Source organism: Chiloscyllium plagiosum, unplaced genomic scaffold (assembly GCF_037043375.1).
Source record: "Chiloscyllium plagiosum isolate Xiang-an unplaced genomic scaffold, Cpla_swu_hap1 HiC_scaffold_9, whole genome shotgun sequence".
Classification (NCBI taxonomy): domain Eukaryota; kingdom Metazoa; phylum Chordata; class Chondrichthyes; order Orectolobiformes; family Hemiscylliidae; genus Chiloscyllium; species Chiloscyllium plagiosum.
The window spans coordinates 26295405-26304118 of NW_028270147.1; positions in this window are offsets into that span (position 1 = coordinate 26295405).

An 8714-nucleotide genomic window follows, 5' to 3' on the forward strand; every position below is an offset into this window, starting at 1 on the left:
AAAACTGTTGGAGTCTATCATAACGGATGTTTTAGCACTGTATTTTGAAGTACATGAAAACATCTAACAGGGCATTATGAAGGCAACTTTATTAGAATTCTTTGGGAAGATAAAAAGCAGGAAAGGTATAGGATAATAGTGGATGTAAAATATTTGGACTTTCAGAAGACATTTGATACGGCACTGCATGTTAACCTACTTAATAAGATCCTACTGTATTGGAAGCAGTATATTGGCATAGATAGAGGATTGATTAATAAATAGAAGAAAGAAACTTGGGATAAGGAGACCATTTTCAGAATTGCAAACTATAATTGGTGGAGTGCCACAGGGACTAATGTTGGGCCAGAATTATTTACAATATATATTATTGACTTGGATTAGAAAAGTAGATGTACTCCAGCCAAGTTTGCAGAAATAGATGGGAACGTAAATGATGAGGATGACACAAAGAATCTGTTGAAGAATATAGACAGGTGACGTGAACACGCAAAGCCTCGGCAGATAGAATACACTGTGAAAAAATTTGAAGTTATGTACTTTCAGCAGGAAGAATAGAACAGCTGAATATTATTTAAATGGAGAAAGACTACAGAAAGCTACAACACAGAAGGATTTGGGAGTTGTTATGCATAAATTACAAAAAGCTACCATATGTGTTCAACAGCTAATGAGGAGACAAATGGAATATTGACCTTTATTTTTAAGAGAATGGAATATAAAAGTAGAGGGGGCTTTGCTAAAATTGTACAAAACAGTAGTTGGACACAGTTAAGAAACTGTAATTACTTAACTGGAATTAAGAAACTTGATATTACTTGCAAGTTTACCCTCAAAGTTTATTTTTTCACTCTATTATTTTTTGGTTCATCTTTTCTTGTTTTTAAAATTTTTCCCAATCCTCTGGCTTCCCAAATGTAAATTAATTTGCTCCTCTTATCGAAGGAGATAGCTTTGGAGATAGTCCAAAGAAGGTTCACTTAGTAGTTTTTTTTTCATTCACTCATGGGACATGGGTATCACTGGCTGGTTCAGTATTTATTGCCCAACCTTAGTTGCCCATGAGAAGGTGGTGGTGAGCTGCCTTCTTGAACTGCTGCAGTCCATGTGCTGCGGGTTTACCCAGGGTACACTTTGGAAGGGAATTCCAGGATCTTGACACAGAGACAATACAGGAACGATGATATATTTTCAGTTCAGAATGGTGAATGGTTTGGAGGGGAACTTCCCATGTATCTGTTGTCCTTATCCATCTAGATGGAAGTGGTTATGGGTTTGGAAGGTGCTGTCTCAGGACCTTTGATGAATTTCTGCAGTGCATCTTGCAATTAGTACGCACTTCTGTTACTGAGTGTCATAGAACAATACATAGAACAATACAGCACAGAACAGGCCCTTCGGCCCACGATGTTGTGCCGAACATTTGTCCTAGCTTAAGCATCTATCCGTGTACCTATCCAATTGCCGCTTAAAGGTCACCAATGATTCTGACTCTGCCACTCCCACAGGCAGCACATTCCATGCCCCCACCACTCTCTGGGTAAAGAACCTACCCCTGACATCCCCCGATACCTTCCACCCTTCACCTAAAATTTATGTCCCCTCTGTTGTACCCGGGGAAAAAGTCTCTGACTGTCTACTCTATCTATTCCGCTGATCATCTTATAAACCTCTATCAGGTCACCCTTCATCCTTCGCCGTTCGAATGAGAAAAGGCCGAGCACTCTCAACCTATCCTCGTACGACCTATTCTCCATTCCAGGCATCATCCTGGTAAATCTCCTCTTCCCCCTCTCCAAAGCTTCCACATCTTTCCTAAAATGAGGCGACCAGATCTGCACACAGTACTCCAAATGTGGCCTTACCAAGGTCCTATACAACTGCAACATCACCTCACAACTCTTGAATTCAATCCCTCTGCTAATGAACGCTAATACACCATAGGCCTTCTTACAAGCTCTATCCACCTGAGTGGCAACTTTCAAAAATCTATGAACATAGACCCCAAGACCCCTCTGCTCCTCCACCTTACTAAGAACCCTACCGTTAACCGCATTCTTATTTGTCCTTCCAAAATGGACAACCTCACACTTGACAGGGTTGAACTCCATCTGCCACTCCTCAGCCCAGCTCTGCATCATATCTAAGTCCCTGTGCAGCCAACAACAGCTCTCCACACAATCCACAACTCCACCAATCTTCATATCGTCTGCAAATTTACTGACCCACCCTTCGACTCCCTCTTCCAAGTCATTAATAAAAATTACTAACAGCAGAGGACCCAGAATTGATCCCTGTGGAACTCCACTTGTAACTGGGCTCCAGGCTGAATATTTACCATCTACCACCACTCTCTGACTTTGACTGGTTAGCCAGTTCTCTATCCAACTGGCCAAACTTTCCACTATCCCATGCCTCCTGACTTTCCGCATAAGCCTACCATGGGGAACCTTATCAAATGCCTTACTAAAATCCATGTACACTATATCCACTGCTCTACCCTCATCCACATGCTTGGTCACCTCCTCAAAGAATTCAATAAGACTTGTAAGGCAAGACATACCCCTTACAAATCCGTGCTGGCTGTCCCTAATCAAGCAGTGTCTTTCCAGATACTCAAAAATCCTATCCATCAGTACCCTTTCCATTACTTTGCCTACCACCGAAGTAAGACTAACTGGCGTGTAATTCCCGGGGTTATCCCTATTCCCTTTTTTGAACAGGGGCACAACAATCGCCACTCTCCAGTCCCCTGGCACCATCCCCATTGACAGTGAAGATGAAAAGATCATTGCCAACGGTTCTGCAATTTCCTCTCTTGCTTCCCACATAATTCTAGGATAAATCCCATCAGGCCCGGGGGACTTGTCTATTCTCAAGTTTTTCAAAAGGCCCAACACATCTTCCTTCCTAACAAGTATCTCCTTTGGCTTACCAGTCCGTTTCATACTCTCCTCTTCAACAATAAGGGCCCTATCATTTGTAAATACTGAAGAAAAATACTCATTCAAGACCTCTCCTATCTCTTCCGACTCAATACACAGTCTCCCACTACTGTCCTTGATCGGACCTAACCTTGTTCTCGCCATTCTCATGTTTCTCACATACGCATAAAAGGCTTTGGGGTTATCCTTGATCCTACCAGCCAAAGATTTTTCATGCCCTTTCTTAGCTCTCCTAATCCCTTTCTTCAGCTCCCTCCTGGCTATCCTGTATCCCTCCAACGCTCTGTCTGAACCTTGTTTCCTCAACCTTATGTAAGCCTCCTTCTTCCTCCTTTCAAGACATTCAACCTCCCTCGTCAACCAAGGTTCCCTCACACGACCATCTCTTTCATGCTTGACAGGTATATACATATCAAGGACACGTCGTATATGTTCCTTGAAAAATTCCACATTTCAACGACATCCTTCCCTGACAGCCTATGCTCCCAATTTATACTCCTCAGATCCTGTCTTGCAGCATCATATTTATCCTTCCCCCAATTGTAAAACCTGCCCTGTTGCACGCAACTATCTCTCTCCATAACCAAGGTGAAAGTCAAAGAATTGTGGTCACCATCACCAAAATGGTCACCCACTAACAAGCCCATCACTTGTCCCGGTTCGTTACCAAATACCAAATCCAATATGGCCTCCCCTCTGGTCGGACAATCTACATACTGAGTTAGAAAACCTTCCTGGACACACTGCACAAACACTGCCCCGTCCAATTTACTTGATCTAAAGAGCTTCCAATCAATATTTGGGAAGTTGAAATCGCCCATGACTACTACCCTGTGGCTTCTGCACCTTTCCAAAATCTGTTTCCCAATCTGTTTCTCCACATCTCCGCTGCTATTGGGGGGCCAACAGTAAACACCCAACAAGGTGACTGCTCCTTTCCTATTTCTGACTTCAGCCCATACTACCTCCAAAGGCAGATCCCCCTCGAACTGCCTTTCTGCAGCCGTTATACCATTTCTAATTAGCAACGTCACCCCCCTCCTTTTTTACCACCCCCCCTAATCTTACTGAAACATCTGTAACCAGGAACCTCCAACAACCATTCCTGGCCCCCTTCTATCCACGTTTCCGTGATGGCCACAACATCGTAGTCCCAGGTACCGATCCACGCCTTAAGTTCACCCACCTTATTTCTGATATTCCTTGCATTGAAGTATACACACTTGAGCCCATTTCTGTGTCCGCAAGTATTCCCTGTCAGTGCTACCTTCTCCATAGCCTCCCTACATTCTTGGACATCCTGAAAAACAGCTAACTTACTTGAGACTACAAGTCCAGATCCCATCCCCCTGCCAAATTAGTTTAAACCCCCCCCCGAAGAGTGCGAGCAAACCACCTCCCAGAATATTGGTGCCCTTCTGGTTCAGGTGCAACCTGTCCTGCTTGTACAGGTCCCACCTTCCCCAGAATGCAGTCCAATTGTCCATATACCTGAAGCCCTCCCTCCTACACCATCCTAGCAGTCACGTGTTCAACTGCACTCTCTCCCTATTCCTTGCCTCACTGTCACGTGGCACCGGCAATAACCCAGAGATGACGACTCTGTCCGTCCTAGCTTTTAGCTTCCAGCCTAACTCCCTGAGCTCCTGAATGACCTCCCCACCCCTCTTCCTACCTATGTCGTTGGTGCCAATGTGCACCACGACTTCTGGCTGCACCCTCTCCCCCTTAAGGATTCTGAAGACACGGTCCGAGACGTCTCGGACCCTGGCACCCGGGAGGCAACAAACCATCCGAGAGTCTCACCCATGTCCACAGAACCGCCTGTCTGGCCCTCTTACTATAGAGTCTCCTATAACTAGCGCTCTCCATCTCTCCCCCTTTCCCTTCTGGGCCTCAGAGCCGGACCTCGTGCCAGAGACCCAGTCACTGCAGCTTACCCCTACTAGGCCGTCCCCCGCAACAGTATCCAAAGCGGTATACTTATTGTTGAGGGGAACGACCACAGGGGATCCCTGCACTGCCTGCTTCCTCCCCTTCCCATCTCTAACTGTTACCCAGCTACCTCTGTTCTCTGGTGTAACTATGTCCCTGTAGCTTCTATCTATCACCCTCTCAGCCTCCCGAATAATCCTCAGTTCATCCAACTCCAGCTCCAGTTCCCTAACGCGGTCTGTGAGGAGCTGGAGCTGGCTGCACTTCCTGCAGGTGAAGTCGGCAGGAGCATCGGTGGTCACCCCTACCTCAAACATCCCACAGGAGGAACATTCCACTGCCTGCGCTGTCATAACTCTACACTTAGTCTCCAAAACAAGAACACTAAGTAGCTTACCTGTTCAGCCGACTGAGTCCTTTTTTTGAGGTTAGAGGAGGAGGGAGGGTGGGAGACACTACACATGTAGTGTCTCGGGTTCCTTCTCCACTCAAACTTCTTACCTTCCCAGAAGCCTCTGTTGACGACTTCTGGGTTCCCGCTCCTAGTTAAAAAAAACACAGACTGCGAAAAGAAAAACGTTAATTTAAACTGGTCTCCGCTTACCTTCCGGTCCCCTCTCTGTGCGCCCGCTGTAGCACTGAAATCATTAACGAAGAGTGTAGATGTTTGTGCATGAGGTGCCAATTAAGTGGTTTGCTTTGTTCTGGATAATGTAAATATCCTTGAGTATCCAGGCAGGTGGGGAGTATTCCATCACATTCCTGACTTGTGCCTTATAGATGGTGAATAGGATTTGAAGAGTTAGGAGGTGGGTTACTCGATGCAGAATTTCTAGACTCTCACCTGCTTTTGTAGCACTGTGTTTATGTGGTGAGTCCAGTTGAGTTTCTGGTCAATAGCATTCCCCCCCAGGATGTTGATTTTGGCAGATTCAGTGATGATAACAACACTGAATATCAAAGGTTGGTGGTTAGATTATTGCTTATTGGAAATGGTCATTGCCTGGCATTTGTGTGATGTAAATATTACTTGCCAGTTTTTAGCCTAAGCATGGATATTGTTCAGACATTGGTGCTTTTGAACATGGGCAGCTTCTGTATGTCACAAATGGTGTTGAACATTGTGCAATCATCAATGAACATCCCAATTCTGACCTTCTAATGGAGGTAAGATCATTCATGAAGCAGCTGAAGATGGTTGTGCTTAGGATATTATCCTGAGGAACTCCTGCAGAGATGTTCTGGAACTCAGATGACTGACCTCCAACAGCTACAACCATCTTCCTATGTGCCAAGTATGACTCCAACCAGATGAAAGTTTGCCCTGATTCCCATTGATTCCAGGTTTGCTAGGGCTCCTTAATGCCACACTTAATCAAATACTGCCTTGATACAGGTATAAAGAGACTATTTTTTCAGGAGAGGTTGTATAGATTGGGCTGTACTCATTGGAATAAAAAAAAAAGAAAATATATAAGAAAACTTGACAGGCTCAATACAAAAAAGTTGTTTACCTTGAGGGACAGTCTAGAACCAGAGGGGTTAATCTCAGAATAAGGAGTCACTAAATGAAGACAGAGTTGAGGAAGAATTTTTTTTCTCACAAGTTAACTTTTTTGCCAAAATGCACCACCTCACACTTCTGCCATTTACAAATCTGAACTGGTTATCAAATTATCCCATACGTAATTCAAACCTCTTCAAGTGCCTGTTGACAATTTTGCTTGAATATTACTTTCAAAAGCATATCCACCACTGTCCAAGTGGCCAGTAGTTGTTGGGACTGTAATTGTACCTTTTCTTGAGTAAGAGTGCCATGTTTTCCATTTTCCAAATCCATGGCACCTACCCTATATCAAGAGATGCTTGGATGAATTTGGCAAGCCTTTCCACCATTTTCACTGCTTACTTCATCTCACAAGCTGGATTGCAAACTACTGGACCAGGTGACTTCTCCATCTGAACCATATACAGCCTTTCCAATAACTCATCCTTTTCAATTTCTGCACTATCCATTATCTACTAACTTTTCTTCAACCTATACTTTATCAGATTCGTCTTCCTTAGTAAACGCTGATTAAGAAGCATCCATTGAGTACCCAATCATTGATCCATATTTCTAAGCAGTTTCCCACATGCACTCAATTCTAAATTGAACCCATTTCTGTCAGAGAATAATGTATCTATGGAATTCTTTACTGCAGAGGGCTGGCAAAAATGGATAATTATGTATATTCAGGGCTGGGACAGACAGAGTTTTAATCAATGAGTGAATTAAGAGTTATAGGGAAAAGGCAGGAATGGAGGATTACCTGAGCTGGATCTTGTCCACTCCATCCATTTAATTTTTTTTTTCTTTTGTGATGTTATCCTTCTTTCTTCTTGCCACACATCCTGGAGTGGAATCGGTGATGGCCAGAGTGAAGCCAATACAAACTCCCGGCCTCGAAACCCTCGAGTGAAGCCAGCACAGACTCTCAGCCTTGAGTGAAGCCAGCACTGACTCCCAGCCTTGAGTGAAGCCAGCACTGACTCCCAGCCTCGAGTGAAGCCAGCACAGACTCCCGGTCTAGAGAGAATTCAGCACTGACTCCCAGCCTCGAATGAAGCCAGCACAGACTCCCGGTCTAGAGAGAATTCAGCACTGACTCCCAGCCTCGAGTGAAGCCAGCACAGACTCCCAGACTCGAGTGAAGTCAGCACAGACTCCCAGCCTCGAGTAAAGCCAGCACAGACTCCCAGCCTCAAGTGAAGCCAGCACAGACTCCCAACCTCGAGTAAAGCCAGCACAGACTCCCAGCCTCAAGTGAAGCCAGCACAGATTCCCAGACTCGAGTGAAGTCAGCACAGACTCCCAGACTCAAGACACTCGAGTGAAGCCAGCACAGACTCCCAGTGTTGAGACACTCAAGTGAAGCCAGTACAGACTCCCAGCCTCGAGTGAAGCCAGTACAGACTCCCAGACTCGAGTGAAGCCAGCCCAGATTCCCAGCCTCGAGTGAAACTGTACAGACTCCCAGCCTCGAGTGAAGCCAGCACAGGCTCCCAGCATCGAGTGAAGTCAGCACAGACTACCAGCCTCGAGACACTCGAGTGAAACCAGTACAGACTCCCAGCCTCGAGTGAAGGCAGCACAGATTCCAAGCCTCGAGTGAAGTCAGCACAGACTACCAGCCTCGAGTGAAGCCAGCACAGACTCCCAGTGTCGAGTGAAGCCAGCCCAGACTGCCAGCCTCGAGTGAAGCCAGCACAGATGCCCAGCATCGAGACACTCGAGTGAAACCAGTACAGACCCGCAGCCTCGAGTGAAGCCAGCACAGACTCCCAGCCTCGAGTGAAGCCAGCACAGACTCCCAGCGTGGAGTGAAGCCAGCCCAGACTCCCAGCCTCGAGTGAAGTCAGCACAGACTCCCAGCCTCGAGACACTCGAGTGAAACCAGTACAGACTCCCAGCCTCGAGTGAAGCCAGCACAGACTTCCAGCCTTGAATGAAACCAGTACAGACTTCCAGAAACGAGTGAAACCAGCACAGACTTCCAGACATGAATGAAGCCAGCCCAGACTCGAGTGAAGCCAGCCCAGACTCCCAGACTTGAGTGAAGCCAGCCCAGACTCTCAGCATCAAGTGAAGCCAGCCCAGACTCCCAGACTCGAGTGAAGCTAGCACTGGCTCCCAACCTCGAGTGAAGCCAACACAGACTCACAGCCTTGAGTGAAGCCAGCATAGACTCTCAGCCTCAAGTGGAGCCAGCCAAGACTCCCAGCCTCGAGTGAAGCCAGCACAGACTCCCAGCCTCGAGTGAGGCCAGCCCAGACTCCAAGCGTCAAGACACT